General features: G+C 41.3%; 1 protein-coding gene across 4 annotated transcripts in view; it reads left to right on the top strand.

Moving 5' to 3' along the window:
* Positions 1–8746: 8746 nt before the first annotated feature.
* Positions 8747–17697, top strand: part of FAM13B (family with sequence similarity 13 member B) — a 161815-nt gene continuing 152864 nt past the window's right edge. For all 4 annotated transcript variants that reach the window (XM_075601594.1, XM_075601595.1, XM_075601591.1 and 1 more), the window contains exon 1: positions 8747–8815. The gene's annotated coding sequence lies outside the window, so the exon portion shown is untranslated. The remainder of the gene's footprint in view (positions 8816–17697) is intronic.

Here is a 17697-nt window from a genome sequence, read left to right as displayed (position 1 = left end):
ATATAGGAGTGCTTGTAGACAGCAGGCTTAGCAATAGTGTCTAATGTCATGCAGTACTGTATCTGCAAAGGTAAATAAGAAATTATCTTGCATTAAATGAGGGATGGAAGGGAGGAAAGCATAATTATGCTCCTCTATAAAGCATTAGTAAAACCACACCTTGAATATGGTGTATAGTTTTTGCCACCACTCCATAAAACGGACATTATGGAACTAGAAAAAGTACAGAGAAGAGCCACCAAATTAATAAAGGAGATGGAAAATCTAACTTAGGAGGAGAGGCTAGCTAATTTAGATTTGTTTACATTAGAAAAGAGGCGTCTAATAGAGGATATAACTATAGACAAATATATTCAGGGTCAATACAAGGAGCTTTCAAAAGAATTGTTCATACCAAGGGCAGTACAACCGACACGCAGTCAACCGTTAAGGTTGGAGGAAAGGAGATTTCACTAGCAACAAAGGAAAGAGGTCTTTACAGCAAGGGTAGTTAAAATGTGGACTTCATTACCCATGGAAATGTAAAAAAAAAAAACACATCTTTTTAGAAAGGAAAGGTAGGGACTTCCGTCTTATCATTCCTACAGGGAGAGATAATTAAGGAAGAACTCTGCTTGGCCCTGAAGGGAAAGACACAGAAACCAGCCATAATCAGATGCAATAAGCACTCAAATATACCCACAACCTCTCACAAACCTCCATAACCTGCTGGGACACATCTCATGTGCCGACAGATCTGCATAGCACATCGCAAGCCTTTGTAACTTCCCACAGCCGCTCACGGACCGCCGCAGCCCACCAGGACATTTCTGCAGCTCCCCACCACCAACCGCAAACATCTGCAGCGTGCTAGGACCCCCAGCAGCTCCCCATGGCTGACCAGGCCTCCAGAACCTGCTGCAACCCTTCACTACCGACTACAGGTATCTCCAGTGCACCAGAACCCTTGGTAGGCTTCCCTAGCCTCCAACAGTTCTATTAACTAGCCAAGGCAGACTGCAACTACATGCAGACTGGCACAACCCATCGCAGTTCTCCGTGATCTGAACGTGCCTGCCACAGGGTAAAAACCAGTACAAAAACACCCGCAGACCCCTGCAGACTAACACTGCCCTCGGCATCCAACCATAAATCCTTGCAAATATCACAATCAGCAGAGACCAGACAGTTAACTGGTCTATGGAAAAGTACTTTCCCAGGCAGCAACTAGTGGTGCTGGAACAGAGGCAGCAGTGGGCAGACAGGCAGGGGGAAGGCTCCAAGATGGCAGATGAAGGCCATGTTGTATGCCTGACACAACCTGAAAGACAAAACCCCAATGCACTATACAATATTTTAGATTACAAAATACTAGCAAAAGCTGTGGCTGTGAACTTATGCCCAAGATACAGAACACTGATAAAATACAAAAAAATAGAAGATTTAAAAAGGAAACTCACTGCACACACTGAGGGCAGAGGAAGCGGACGCCAGAATAAGCGCTCTACAATAGAATCTAAGGCCTCGGGCATGGTCAGCGCTTATGCGCTGACCCGTGCTGAGGCGCGATGCTGCTCGGCACTGAGCCCCTGCAGCCGCAATGAGAGCGGCTTTAGCAGGGGCTAGCGCACGCTTGCGGAAGCGTGTCTCACCGAGTCTTGAAAATTTGGCTCTCGCCGGAGCTCAGGGCCGGTCACGTGAGCGGTTTGCCAAATGAGGGCGAACCAGCTCCGTGACGTCATTGGCCCGCCCCCTGACAGCGCGCTGTCTAAGGCCAGGGAAAGCACCCGCTTTCCCTGAGCCTCAGCACTGTAGAGGCACTATGTCCCAGGCCTAACAGAGGTACAACAATCTCTGGAAGAGATGGAAAAAATAAACAAAACATTAGAAGACAAATTAGGAGACCTAGAAAATCGGTCACACCGTAACAATCTGAGGATAATTGGTGTCCCACAAAGACTTAAACAAGTGAAGCTGTAAGAGTTCTGCACAAAATTGCTACAAGAGACATTAGGCATAAACCCAGAGGAAATCCCAAAGGTGAAATGGGGGCATAGAAAAGGCCCGCTACGTCCAGAACAGAACAACAATAATAGACTGAGACCTGTAATAGCATATATATTCATCTTTACAGACAAGCTGAGAATATTGAGAGCATATAAAGAAAGAGATGGGATATCTTACGAAGGCAAAATGATGATTTTCCAAAACTTCTCAATAAGTGTCCCAAAACCGAATAAGTTTGGGAAGGTCTGTACATCACTTTTCAAACACAAAAAAATCACCCCTTCATATTCTGCTACACTATGGATTTTTATAGACTCTGGGACAAAAATGTTTGCTACACATGTGGAAGAGGAGAAATATGTAGAAGCAACAAGATAACAACCCCATAGAGCAGACAGCAGCAAAAGAGGGGAATCACCACAGAGAACGCAACCTCCATGATGGACAATCAGCAACACTACAACTGGATCAACAAACTCCAGACGTCTGAGAGACATTATTCAGCATCATCCGAGGGATTCTTTCATAATGTTGAATTATTTTCTCCTGATTTTAAGTAGTAGATGACAAGGCTTATGCCAAATATCCCGGGTAAGGAATTGGGTAACTTGATATTACACCGAGAACTGGACACGCACAGAAATAAGGAAGAAAGGGAGAGTTAGTTATGAAGATATCATAACAGGGTGCTGAGGAAGGGAGGAGAGGGGCTTTCCTGAGGCAAAATAGAGTGTACTCCCTAGAAAAAGGCTAACTAGCCTATTTGTATCACAGGCAGATAATTAAACCACTAAATACTATGCTGGAACTGTTAACATCCTAAATGAGTACGTAGTAATCATGGATGTAGTCGATGTTTGACCAACAGCGTAGTCTGAATATACTGTACTAAGTGCCCTGTTGAACCTACTATAATTAAGGTATGTGGAATCACAGGATGTTAAACAGTGATAGAGGGATAACTAGTACAATATAAATGTAGCTGGTTTAATAAAATATTGCATATAATTAGGGATCAGTACCCTTCTCAATGATATATATTGGCCTATAATATCTAGAGTGATAGAGCTAGATAGGTAAGTAAACACTTGGACTGTAGAATGCAGGTGGTTATTAATAATATATAAATCATAGGGACAACCCCTCTGCTCACAAAAGGTGGCATTATCAATACATATTTCCTCTAGGAATCCAGGGAATCACCTGGTGTTTAGAGATGGAATACACTTCTCCTTTGTTATATAAAATCCAATCTATATTGGAGAGTAGTAATAGAGATTCCTTATTAAAGAATTTGTACAATGTTTAAATCCCAGCAAAGAGAAGAATAGAAAGGGGCGAGGGAGGGGGGAAAAGGAACTAATATAGTCTCCCAACATGGCTTTCTCCTACAAAAAATGGGATAAAGGGACGTTAGTTCTTATATTTAATTTCTTCATAGGGGCATCGTTATACGCACCTGGTAGAACGAATAATAGTATCAATAACCCTTTATCATCCATTCTAATTTCTGGATAATAATGTAACTCCGTCTTTATTCATTCCGTTAGGGTACATGTTATCTAATCAATGTATCCACCAAATCTCTCATTGTTAGCATTTTATTTTTTTTCTATCACCACGATGCACTAAACTCTTTATTCACATCAAAGTATCGTGTAACAGTAGATTCAATCTTTTGTTCTGAATATCACTTGGGATTTTAATCTCCATTTCATGTAGACGTCTGCCGCACATAGAATTTCCCACACTGGCATTTTAACGCGTATACAACGAAAGTTGTTTTGCATGTAGCAAATTAATCGTTTTATTAGCTTTCCGGTCATAGAAATAAATAGTGATAAATTGGGCCTCCCTTAATAACATTAGTACAATGTAGACATGGGTAAGTCCCTGTTTTCTAACTGGTAATATAACTGCTTACGTTTAATTTTGCTAACTGTATGTTGCCGTTATAATGCTCTTAAGCTTTTTGCCCTCTTGTAATAAAATAGGGGCTTTTCTTTAATTAGGTTGCTGTGATTCACATCTCTTTGCATAGTGTGCTAATGTCTGGTTATAATGTGCTGTATTATTTATTTGAACCTTGCATTAAAAGTAGTGACACATGGGATTCTGGTATTACTTTGTGTTTGTGGAGTCGTTTTTAATAAATCTGCACGCGATTATTCTGGATTTATTATAAGCACTTTCGAGTAATTTTAGAGATTTTGTTTGTGTGCAGAATGTGTTGTTTTTAGGATCAAGCCTATTAAGGTTGAAATCACCAAGAACTAACAAATAGCTGTTTCCAGTCAAAGAAGAACTATTGCTAAGAACATTTGTCCGATCAGATAAACATTGTAGTGGACTTAGAGGGCCAGTAGATGTCAGCAATAAAATGAGGCTTAGAAAAAAGGAGGCATATTTTGGCCAAAAAGTTTTCAAATGCGAGTGCGCTACAGCAGGGGAGCAGAAACGTTTGAAGCTGCGCCCACCTGCCTGGCCTCCCCCGGTCTCGCACCCCCTCTCCTACCTGTCAAAAGCGTCCAATGACGCTCCGGGGTGCGTGACCAGCGGCGTCATTTGAAGCATGGCACATGACCCAGCGGCGTTGCCATGGAGACGCGTCTGAATCCCGGTAAGTGTTACTGTTGCAGAGGCCTCACGCGTTCCCAGGCATTTAATTTAAATTTCTTGTGGAGGAGCATGGGACCTCTGCAATCGCCCGTGCCCCCCCTCCCCCCGCCCCCCCCCCCGTTTGCGCACCGCTGCGCTACAGGCTTTATTTAATGTCATTCAGAGTTGATTTAAAAAAAAAAATGCTCCAAGTATTTTCTCGTAGTACAGAACTGACTTAGTTAAAAAAAACTAAAAAACATACATGTAGTTTATTGCTTGGTCTGCAGCTTTGTTATTTTTATTCTATGTTGCAGTCACAATGAGATCTGAAATAATTGGTAATATATATTTTTCTTTTTATTAATCAGACTTCATAATATGATGAAGAAAAATGTTGGAAAATGTATTTAAAATCGATCTATTTCAATTATATTTCTCAACTTTTACATGACTTCTGGAGTGCCATTCATCTTTTTCTTCATTGATATTCCTCTAACATTGTGGAAAGGCTTGCACCCGCGGTTATTTCCATCATTCTTATTGTGAGTGCTCCCATATCTAATTATTCATAATATGACACAAGAGCAATAAGAGATAATCACCTCATATAATCCTTAAAAAATAAATAAACAACCATCTTCATACATGCGAACATAGTTAAAAACGGCTTTTGCGTTAAATCTAAATGTGTATATTGAAGCAGAAAAGTGTTTTAAGATGGCGATAAAAGTGCAGACGCACTTACCAGAACACCCTCCTCCTATCTCTGTATGTTCTTCCCACTTACCACTTGGATTGTAAGGTCTTAGGGGCAGGGACTCCTTTTCCTAATGTTACTTTTATGTCTGAAGTGCTCATTATGTGCTATTTTATTATGTCACGTATTACTGCTGTGAAGCGCTATGTACATAGATTACACTATATAAATAAAGATATACATACATATAGCAGAGGTGGACAAAAATATAAAAAAAGTTTGGGAGCGAGTCAGAATTTTTAGTGTCCAGAATTTGGTTGGTGTGTGTTTTTAACTGCACCCCGCTGGCGGCTCTCCGTCAGTGTATGACACACACATGGACTTACATGGTCGGACGGATGGAAACACAGACGTGTACAGATCAACACACGCTGACTGACACACTCACATACAGAATCTCCTCCCCCTTTCACCATATGCTCGCTGCACAGGCAGAAATGAGAATGGGGGTGGGCATAGTCCCAGAGCGCTCTGTCTTGCTCTACCAGAGTAAGCAGTTGCAGTGCTGACTGTCCGGTCAGTTACCACAATGCCCAGGAACAGCACCCATTCATGCATTGCGTGCAAGTTAGCAAAGCATGATAGGGCAATGTTGCCTGTCGTGACGTTGATTGAGAAGTCAGTCGGCATAATCGCTGGGACAACAATTTTAGACAACCAGACACATTCTGCCCCTTTCTCACTCTGCCCTTTCTCTTGCTCTCTCCTCCCTTTCTCTCCCCCCCCTTTCTCTCCCTTCCTCCCCCCTTCCTCTCTCTCCCCCTTTCCTCTCTCGCTCCCCCTTTAACACACCCCCTTTCTCTCTTGCTTTCTCGCCCCACTATCTTGCCCCCCTCTCTCGCGCTCACCCCTCTTTCTCTCTCGTTCTCTCCCCCCTTTCTTTCTCTCTGGCACTCTCTCGCCCCCCTTTCTCTCGCCCCCCTTTCTCTCGCCCCCCTTTCTCTCGCCCCCCTTTCTCTCGCCCCCCTTTCTCTCTCGACCTCCTTTCTCGCTCTCTCCCCCTTTCTCCCCCCATTCTCTTTCTCCCCCCTTTCTATTGCTCTCTCGCCTCCCCTTCTCTCACTTTCACCCCCTTCTCTCTCTCGCTTGCCCCCCCTCTCCCACTCTCGCCCCCCCTTTCTCTCTCGCCCCACCCTTTCTCTAGCCCCTCTTTCTGTTTCGCGCCCCCTCTCTCTCTCGCCCCCCTTTTCTCTCTAGCCCCTCTTTCTGTTTCGTCCCCCTTCTCTCTCTCTCTCTCTCTCTCTCACCCCTTTCTCTCTCGCCCCACCCTTTCTCTCTCGCACCCCCTTTCTCTCTCGCACCCCCTTTCTCATCCCCTTTCTCATACCCCCGTTCTCTCTCGTACCCCCTTTCTCTCGCACCCCCTTTCTCTTTCGTAACCCCTTTCTCTCTTTCTCCCACCTCCTCGCCCCCTTCTCGCCCTTTCCTTCCTCTCTCTCGCTCTCTCCTTCCTCTGTCTCACTCTTTCCTCCCGGTCTCTCGCTCCGTCACCCCTCCTTTCTCTCTCGCCTCCCCCCTTTTTTTTTTAATAACTTTTTGTGCGTGATTGTAGTCAAATTGCTTTATGCCCCTAAATATCCGAGCTCCTATGCAAAGTTTAAGAATTTCACTTCAACGTCTTTCTTGTAGCCGTCTTTTGTGCGGAAACCTGGCTATGTACTGCTTTTGCTTCTGTCTATGTGGCAGCATTAATAGGGGAGTAAAGATTAATGCGTTTATTATCTAATAAAGCACCTTGCATAAGAATAATATATATTACTGTAGTGTGTGTATGTATATGTATATATATGTATATAACGCAACAATAAAGTATCCTTATAGTAAAGCACAGAGGCATACCATGAATAGAATTATGAATACAAAATTTATTGATATAGGGATAAAAACAAGGAGAGAAAAATATAAAAGAGGAGGGGGACTCATAACTGACAATACATACAGTATATTCCATGAGGCAAAGGCACCGAATTGGGTCAAGAAATTCACCAATATCTGATAATATAAACAGCCAAAATATATGGAAACACAAAAAGTTGGTAACTCTGTAAAAGGCACTCTTCTATGTAGTAACACAAACTTCAGACCTGTGTACTAAAAATAGAGATAAGCCTATGGTATCGCAATAAATGCAAATAAAGACAATGTTGCCTAAAATAGTATCAGGGAATAGATTGAGAGGATTGTATCACAATAGTGGAGAATGTTGATACATCACCAAAATAGTGTAGATGTTGTGACCCAAAAATGAGTAACTAGAGCCTTCTGTACTGGATAAAGGCAGGGGTCCCCCTCCACAGACTCCCACTCCAACGCGTTTCGACTAAAATGGTCTTCGGGGAGTGGTGTAGGGAGGAATGAGCTAGTATATATAGGGGTGGTGGAAGAGCAAAATTTGCACCAATACTTAACATAGATCAGCTGTAGCAGGTAAGGAATGTCCCTCTCATTGGTCCTGAATTGTCGAATCGTACTGGTTACGTCATCACGTACGAGAATCACATTATGACGCTAATGACGTCATCACGTGAGGAGCGTCAAAGCGTGCGGTAGCCGTGGTAACCGCAATAACAACAACAAACTCATAGCGGGCCAAGGGGGAGCTTTCACTTACTAAATATCTGCCGAGCTAGATGGTGTTGCTGCCAACATCAGCTAGGAAAATCGCAGTGTGACGCTGATAGCGTCATCATGTGAGGAGCGCCATCACATGCGGTACATAGTAACTACAAGAGCATCAGAAAAAAACAATGGGCTAAAAGGGAGCCTCAACTGTGCTGTAAACCTACGAGTCTATATGGTTGCTTGCAACGTTGCATAAAAAATATGTAAGCTTACCGTTGCTATAGTAACCCCAGTGCTGTCGGCATTATTTCAAAGAGATTTGCCAAAAGGAAACATCTAAACAGAGTTATTGAGAGATATAAACAGCAAAAAGGTAAAATCCCACTTGAACATACTGATATTGCATTATCTCCAATATAACAATTGTGGTGACATGACAATCATAAAAATACACATTGAATATCAAAGAATATGATTCCTTGATTATAAGAGAAGCATATGATAATAAAATCATACAGCAATGTCCATATGGACTCAAATGTGCTCCTATATCTGGGATAAAGTGTTTTCTTATATCCTCTTTCTGGAAAAAAGAGATCTGAGTGGGCCAAATAGAATAAACAAGGGTAAATTCCTTATTGGCATCATAATCCACAGGTCTTAATCCATGGTTATAGTCACCAGAATGGTAAATATAGTCCAAATGTCCTAGAATATATGATATAAGTGTATTATGCTTATCGTTTATTTTGGTTTTATGATGTGAATGTGTCTGTCTGAACTAAATTATCATTTTTCCATATAGTTAAATGGTTCTTCTGTATTTTTGTTTTTACCTAGGACAACTTTTTTCGTATTACATCTTTATGGTTACATCTACCTTCGCCTGTAGTCCTTCAGCAGTTAATGGTAGGTACAGTAGAACAAATATCTAACAAACTTTTTGTTTTTATTTTCTTTTTCAGTAATATAGCGTCACCAAATACTATAGAGATGATCACTGATATTGTTTTGATATTATATTTATATGCTGAACTTTTATTTTATATATTAACTTTTAATGTGCAATCCAATGGAACCAGCCAAAAAACCTTTTGCAAACAATGAAATAATCATATTGGCTTCCTTAAACAAAGTTAACCATGTTAAAAGCAAATATTTTGTTCCTATTGTTTCTCTAGACATTATTACAAATTCCATTTATTAGGGGCCCATGAATTGGGGGGAATTTGCCACCCAGTTTATCCTTATCAGAGAGTTAATAGAGACAAGGTGGGTGGGGGAGGGAGCTATGAGGTTTTATCAGAGAGTAGGTAGTAGCCAAAATAAATCGAATCCCTCCCAAGTCTCCGCTCAAAATGTTTACATACTAACATTATAAAAGTATTTAGAAATACTAGAAAAAAACAAATCACCCAGATGTAACCCGTAAAGCATGTCAAAATACCAATAGTATACTATAGGCAATGGAGAAATTGACCCTTTAAGCATCCGGGTACATAAATTGGAACATGTTTCTACCCTATTGCCCTTAATTGTTGAATATGGACAGTTTTTAAATGTTTGAAAAGCAATAAGAATCTCAGAAGAAAGAATCCCTCGGCGTAACAAACTTTCAGTAAGGATACCTTCAATTCAATCAGCCACCCCCTTACAGCTTTATCAGTTTGGGCCCTACACCTCCCCAAAGAAAGTCTCCCAACTGGAGATCTCAAAAATGAATAAACAAAAAAAGTGCACCAGAGGTAAGGATTCAAAATAATATAAAATTCAAACTGTTACATTTGTAACTGGCAAATAAATACAGATGTACTAAGATTTGCTGTCCCCAGCACCACGGTTGAGAAAGCATACTGCAGCGGTGCTGGGGACAGTGTCTGCCGCAATCGCGCTGCGGGGGGTCCATACTTCAGCAACGGACCCCCTGCTGCGTTAATCCGTATGGACTGGTCATGGTTACAGGACTGCGAGCGACCTCAACAAGATAAACAGTAAGTCTTGCTACATCTTTAATAGCGAACATATAAATTTAGCTTGAAAAAGTCCACCATAGATGTAATTTAGAGCAGCACTGTGTGTGTTCAGTCCCTGGCCCACGTGTAATGGACTTCAACAGCAATTGGTGTTCCGATGTGACCAACTCGTGACCTTGACGCGTTTAATACGTACAGTGCTTCATGAAGGGGTAAGGCAGCAAGGTACGTGCAATGTTCTTCCCATCACTACTAACACCTTATTCAATATCATCTTTAGAGTTTTATTACATCTCTCTACCAGTCCGTCCATTTGCGGGTGGTAAACAGAGGTTCTTAAGGACTTTATTTTTAGCTCTAGGCACAATTCTCCCATAAGTTTGGACATAAACGGAGTACTCTGATCTGTAAAAAATGTCTTCGGAATCCCGAATCGGGAAAATACTTAGAACATTTCCTTAGCTATGGTTTTGGAGGAAGTATTACATGTGGGAACTGCCTCCGGATAGCGAGTGGCATAATTCCATAATTACTAGGATGCACTGATGTCCGTTTGCAGATTTCTCCAAGGGACCCACTATATCCATATCAATCCATTCAAACTGAACTTCAATAATGGGCATAGGAATTAACGGAGCTCTCAAGCGTGGTCTGGAGGCTGCCAACTGACACTCTGGACAGGAACACAGAAACTTTTCACTGCATTGTGTATCCCGACCAGTAAATCCTTTTTAGGTTTCTCTCTTGTTTTTCTTCATTCCAAGATGGCCACCCAACAAGTCTAGCACTTTCCTTACTAAAGAATAGGGCACTAACAATTTTTCTATTTCTTGACCCGCCTCTTTGCTCACATGGTACAACAAATTATTTTTAATAAGAAAATAGGGGTAGGAGTTCTTGGTTGTACCTTCTACCGGGACCTCATTAACGTCTGCAGCTTTGCTAACCCCATTTTGCAACTGGGGATCATTAGCCTGTTCTCGTCCAAAATTGCTTGGGGGAATTTCTAGATTTTCTAGACCGGGTATCAAAACCTGGAAAACTAAAACGATGGAATGGGGCAACTTTGGTACGATTGCTGCCGTAGCTTGCACAATTTGTTCCTCAACCGTTACTTTTATCGGAGTTGTTTCATATGGAAGCGTACACCCATGCAGACATAATATCTGCATCTTCTCGCTTTGGAGAGGAGAGGATTAACCAGCTTAACCGATACTAAGTTATTATCACTCCCTGAGTCTACTAGGACGGAGATTGGTTTACTGTTTAAAACTACCATTGTGAGAAAGTTGTGGATATTTTTGTCCCCACGAGTCAGAACCATACATGCACTCCATTGGTTTGGGCAACTTAGGAGAGTAGGTCTTAAAGCAGCAGTCCAAGCTGACTTTTTAAAAAAAAAAAAAATCTCCTTTAATATGTGCAACACAATCCACATAATAAGTAATTAGCAAAGTTGCTGATCAATCCGTTTTCCTCTGATCGATCGTCGGAGATTTGGATCGGGGGTTCACTAAATGGTTGTCAGTGCAGCAGAAGAGGACCCGAGATGCAAAGTTCTGTGGGGAAGATCATGTGACCAGGCAGTCACTAGATACTATTGACGCACTGTTAGAGAGAGGACAGGGCTGAAAAAAGGGGTGGACCAGAAAAGAAAAGGGGATGTGAATTTTGTAAATGGTTGCTATAGAAACAAAAAATGCTCGTTATATTATAATACATTAAAAATGTCTTTCAAATTAGTTTAAAAAAATGCTACAAGTATTTTCTCATAGTACAAAACAGATTTATTAAAAAAACACATATGTAGAATATTGCTTACAGCTTTAATATGTCCTGCCTCCCCACACTCGAAACAAACAATTGGATCGGCTCGGTCCTAAAACCTCTCAGACACTTAAGAGTTTCTGTCCTTTTTCTGGTTTTCTTCAGCTCCCTCAAACCATGTGGCCGGCCATTGGTCTTTGTTCTTGCGCTGGCCTTTAAAGTTTGTGGTGGGGCGTGGGTTTTGGTTTGCGCGAGAGAACATGAAGCGTGGCAATTCTTCGGTAGCCAGAAAATGTTCCACTGCGGCTACCATGCTGTCAAAAGTGACGGGATCTTTTTGTCCCACCCATTGTGTAGGTCTTGGAGCAAAGCTCGAATGAAGCGGACCAATACCAACATCTCAATGATCCGGCTTGGGTTTTATGACTCTGGTTTTAACCACTTTGTCACCAGATGGATTAAATTGCACAACTGCAGTTATAGGCTCAACCGGCAGGGTGTTCCCTTTGCGCCTCTGTGAGAATCCCAAGCTGAGTGGTGAACATCTGATTGGTCTGCCTCTGTACGGAAGTGCTTTCCTTCTGAGCCGCAATGCTTTCAACACCCTTGGGCTGCGCTTATAGTGACGACGCGACGTTGTGTCAAAACAAATGCGTTGCCGCCGTAACGTGTGCTTATAGTAAGCGCGGCGCAATGGCTTGGTCGCGATCGCTGGAAGTAATCTCAATTTGATTTTTCTAGCGACCGTAGCCTGATGCTGCTGTCGCCGACACTGTAAGTGTAGCCTTAGTGATGCTGTCAGCTACTTGTCGGTTAGTTTCCTGCTGAACAGTGGTGCTGAGTAGCAGGGCCTTGATCACGTCCTCCATACTGGTAGTAGCAGCCTCCACAGGATCTACCAGTCACAATTGGCAGCTCTGTCCCTTTTACAGGGATTTTGACATCCCACTTCGACCACCACTTGTGACAGGATGGCCATGGTTAGTGTGGAGGCAACACAATTCTTCCAGTGAAATAATAATTTGGTGCTTTTATTTGTCCACAACAATAACAATATTAGGCACACTGCTCCTTTAAGGCAAACAAAGCATAAAACAAAAGCCTACTCCCCTTTATGGAGACTAACTTAACATAGCAGAACCAACTGCCTAGCTAGGTTAGTTCAAGTTCAACAGGCTGTGGAAGTACAATTTCGCTCCTTACCTTCGAGCTCTATTTCTTTAGGTACCACGGAAGGGTGAGCATCCTATCTGCCTATGTCAACTCTACTTTGCTCTCTCTTTCCTGAGAGAGACTGCTGCCCGAGAGGTTTTTCCTCTTCTTCGTGTGCAGAGTACATGTAGTCCTCGCTATCCAACGTTTCACTTTACAATGAATGGCATATGCAACGCTTTACAATGCAACCCTACGGGCTGTTTTTTTATGCCGGAATGCGTTATCAAACGCCTGAATGCGTTATCCAACGCTCACCACCACTGATTAACATGGGACTCACTTTACAACGGTTTCACTATCCAACGCTTTTTCCAGAACGGATTCCGTTGGATCAGCGAGGACTGCCTGTACATGGGATTGCACCTTGTTAAGAGAAACACGTAATAAACTTTTGGCATACCGCCCCCATGGAGAAATTAACAAGTGTCCTAAAAGGATACCAAGAAGTTTACACATACTTGGGATCTATAGCTGAACAGGGATCCCACATGATTTTGCCACCTGCTATAACATGTTGAAGTTACCTGGCTTTTGAATTCCCTGTGCCAATTTATATCCTAGTTCTTTCTTTTTATTTTCTTTCTTTGAGAGTGATGTAAAAGTAAATGTAACATAGATTGTTATGATCAATTTAAGACCTGTGTGAGTTGTCTGTGACCTTGGTAGCTTTATTTCTGTATCCTTTTAATATTCAAATTCAATAAAAAGGAAGTTTAAAAAAATAAAGATTGAAAAACACTGACCTAGACCATTTGAGGAGAAAATCACCAAGTCTCACAGGACTGCTCTTCAAGTACAGTGTGCAGTACACGTGAAGAGACTGGTGGGATGGTGAAACCTCTGTATACTATAATTTAATCTATGAAGAACTCAAATATTGTTCAAATATCACAAACTTTTGAACTTTAAAAGTTTGTGAAATGACAGGATGCAAAAGTTATTCTGCACAGTAGAAGACTGGAGAACAAGATTTTTTTCCCCCCATGTAATATGTTGAGGAAAAACAGGTTTTGCATACAGACTGGGTTCTGATTGGTGTCATTCATGATGTTAACATTTGATGTTAGCCCACTCATTGATGCACAAAAAGCCACAAGGATATTTTACCATAAACATTAGTTTTAATTTTCACCCTAGTTTAACTTGCCTCTCTTTTTTTTTATCCATCCCATTATAATATTGCTGTGGCCACTTTCCAAAATACTCGCTGATTTAAGTAACAACATTTTGGAGCACAGCACCTTTTAATAGGTTAATGTAATCATAATATTTACAGTATCAATATAATAATGACTGTTTTATACTCTTGACATCGTTGGGTCCGGAAATAATTGGACATTGACACAATTTTCATAATTTGGCCTCTGTACGCCACCACATTGGATTTGAAATTAACCAACCGAGATGCAATAGAAAGTGCAGACTTTCAGCTTTAATTCAAGGGGTTGAACAAAAATATCATATGAAACGTTTAGGAATTGCCTCCATTTTCATACACGGCCCCCTTATTTCAGGGGCTCAAATGTAATTGGACAAATTAACACAATCATAAATAAAATGTTCATTTTTAATACTTTGTCGAGAATCCTTTGCAGGCAATGACTGCTTGAAGTCTGGAACGCATGGACATCACCAAACGCTGGGTTTCCTCCTTAGTGATGCTTTGCCAGGCCTTTACTGCAGCTGTCTTCAGTTGTTGTTTGTTCGTGGGTCTTTCTGCCTTAAGTTTTGTCTTCAGCAAGTGAAATGCATGCTTGATCGGGTTGAGATCAGGTGATTGACTCAGCCATTGAAGAATATTCCACTTCTTTGCCTTAAAAAACTCCTTGGTTGCTTTCACAGTATGTTTTGGGTCATTGTCCATCTGTTAAGTGAAGCGCCGTCCAATCAACATCGCTGAATTTGACTGAATCTGAGCAGACAATATAGCCCTATACACTTCAGAATTCATCCGGCTGTTTCTGTCTTCTGTCACATCATCAATAAACACTAGTGACCCAGTGCCATTGTAAGCCATGCATGTCCATGCCATCACACTGCCTCCACCGTGTTTTACAGATGATGTGGTATGCTTCGGATAATGAACCGTTCCATGTCTTCTCCATACTTTTTTCTTCCCATCATTCTGGTACAGGTTGATCTTAGTTTCATCTGTCCATAGAATGCTGTTCCAGAACTGGGCTGGCTTATCAGGATATTGTTTGGCAAAGTCTAATCTGGCCTTTCTATTCTTGAGGCTTATGAATGGTTTGCACCTTGTGGTGAACCCTCTGTATTTGCTCTCATGAAGTCTTCTCTTTATGGTAGACTTGGATAATGATATGCCTACCTCCTGGAGAGTATTCTTCACTTGGTTGGATGTTGTGAAGGGGCTTTTCTTTACCATAGAAAGGATCCTACGATCATCAATCACAGTTGTCTTCCGTGGACGTCCAGGCCTTTTTGTGTTGCAGAGCTCACCAGTCTGTTCTTTTTTTCTCAGAATGTATCAAACTGTTGTTTTGGCTACTCCTAATGTTCCTGCTATCTCTCTGATGGGTTTTCTTCTTTTTTTTTTTTTTTTGCAGCCTAAGGATGCCCTTTTTCACTTGTATTGAGAGCTCCTTTGACCGCATGTTGTGGGTTCACAGCAACAGCTTCCAAATGCGAATGCCACACCTGGATTCAACTCCAGACCTTTTACTTGCTTAATTGATGATGAAATAACGAAGAAATAGCCCACACCTGTCCATGAAACAGCTTTTGAGTCAATTGTCCAATTACTTTTGGTCCCTTAAAAAAGAGGGGGCTACATATTAAAGAGATGTACAGGTGCGACAACGAGTATTCTAAAACTTGCCTTGGAAATTCTGGGGCAATATCCAGGTAATGCTGCCAACATTTCAGTGAAATTTCTGCAGACAGACTAATGGCCCATCAGATTAACATAGCGGGGGTCCCTGCCAGTCCCATTCAAACTGAATGGCACTGCCTGGGACCCCTGCTGTGTTAATCCGATGGGCCATTAGTTTTTCTGCAGAAATGTCACAGAAAATGTTGCAGCATTACTGGGGTATTGTTGGTGATTGCCCCAAATTTTCCAAGGCAAGTTTTAGAATACTCATCGTCGCACCTGGTAATTCCTAAACCCTTCCTCCAATTTGGATGTGAATAGCCTCAAATTAAAGCTGATGGGCTGCACTTTAAAGCTGCAGTTCAGTCAATATCCTGCATGTGTGTTTTTTTTAATAAATCAGTTCTGTAGTAAGAAAAAATACTTTTAGCATTTTCTGTTTTTAAAAAAACAACTTTGAAAGACCAATTTTCTTGTATTCTATTTTAACAGCCATTTGCTAAGGCACTGCCCCTTCATGTCCTGTCACAAGCCCTGGCACACCCCTTTGTCAGCCCTGCCCTCCCTCTAGCACTTGTCTGTGCAGGATTGCTCATGAATATTCATGAGCTTCCACTGCCAATCAAGCAGATTATAAACAAATGCCAGCTTTTAATATGTCACCAAATTTCGACCTATCAATACATGGAAAACGAATTGACCTGCAGCTATACTGTTCTTTAGCTAATTAGAGATAGCACACATAAAACTATTGAAGTAAAAAAATAAATGCAAAAAAAAAAAAGACTGAACTGCAGCTTTAAGCCCATATTCATTATTTAACTGTAACTTGAATATATTTTAGTACACAGCCGAAATAACAAAACTTGTATCAGTGTCCAATTATTTCCGGACCTAACTGTACATCTCCTTAAACAGGGGTGGAAAAATCTTGGGTGCCCTGTTGCCTGTTTGCCGAAAAATCCAATCCTGGCTCCTGGTTAATTCTGCTGTTTCTCTTCTCGGTAGGGGCTTCTGAGAGTTGTAGTTCTGCCCCGCTTCCAATACTACAGTATTTATAGGTAGATGAACCACAAGTCCCAGAAGCCAATGACATCACTCAGGGATCAGCCAATCGGTGTAGAGCTTTGGTTACCACACTCCTTCCTCCCACACATAGCTGCATCAAGGTACGATCTGATCTGCTTTGTTAGAATACACATTGGATTCACTATAAATAACTCTAAAATACAGCAGCTATTGTAAGTTTGCAGTCAGATCCCAGTGTCATATATAGATATACATATACAGTGTATACTCACACTGAGATAAAGCAAATATATCAATTTCTTTCTTTCTACATGTAGATAGTGCAGAGTAAATGAGTAGGCCTACTTCAGTATTAGGTGATAATGTGATACCTTTTTTTTATTTGTACTAACAATCGATATTATAAGACAAGCTTTCGCCTAATACTGAAGTACTCATTAAGTCTGCACTATTGCAACTCGCCTAACGGCTATTTCTACTTAATACTTGTAGATTAAATATATATTGAAATGTAATATTTACATGTGGCAATACTGTACAAACATAATGTTTGCTGCTTTGTTGATATACTGGATTAAACATGCACAGATTTTACCTGGCATGAGTATTAACTTGCAGTGATTATTAATTGTGGTGCAATCTGCATTTAATATTAAATTGTAAAAATAGGAAAATGACCAAGGGGAAAAATATATTGGAATACTCACGTGTGTGTATATGTATACTTCTGTGTATGTATATGTGTAACAGATGCACACAACTGCCGACGGTGGGGATGCTGTTACAGCCAACCCCCATCCCCCCCCCCCCCCCATGCTTTTTTCCCCTATCCTAAAAATTCAGGCTGGCTCCTATGTTTTTTTTAATATATTTGTGTCCACCGCTGCCTTTAACATTGTTGTTCATATTTTCCACTTTCTAGAATATCTTAATAGCAGCTTGTTGTATTTACAGACCTAAATGTTTATTTTCAT

This window comes from Ascaphus truei, chromosome 5 (assembly GCF_040206685.1).
Source record: "Ascaphus truei isolate aAscTru1 chromosome 5, aAscTru1.hap1, whole genome shotgun sequence".
Lineage (NCBI taxonomy): Eukaryota > Metazoa > Chordata > Amphibia > Anura > Ascaphidae > Ascaphus > Ascaphus truei.
The sequence above is the reverse complement of the archived record's forward strand: the minus strand, read 5'-3'. Positions and strand labels throughout refer to the sequence as shown.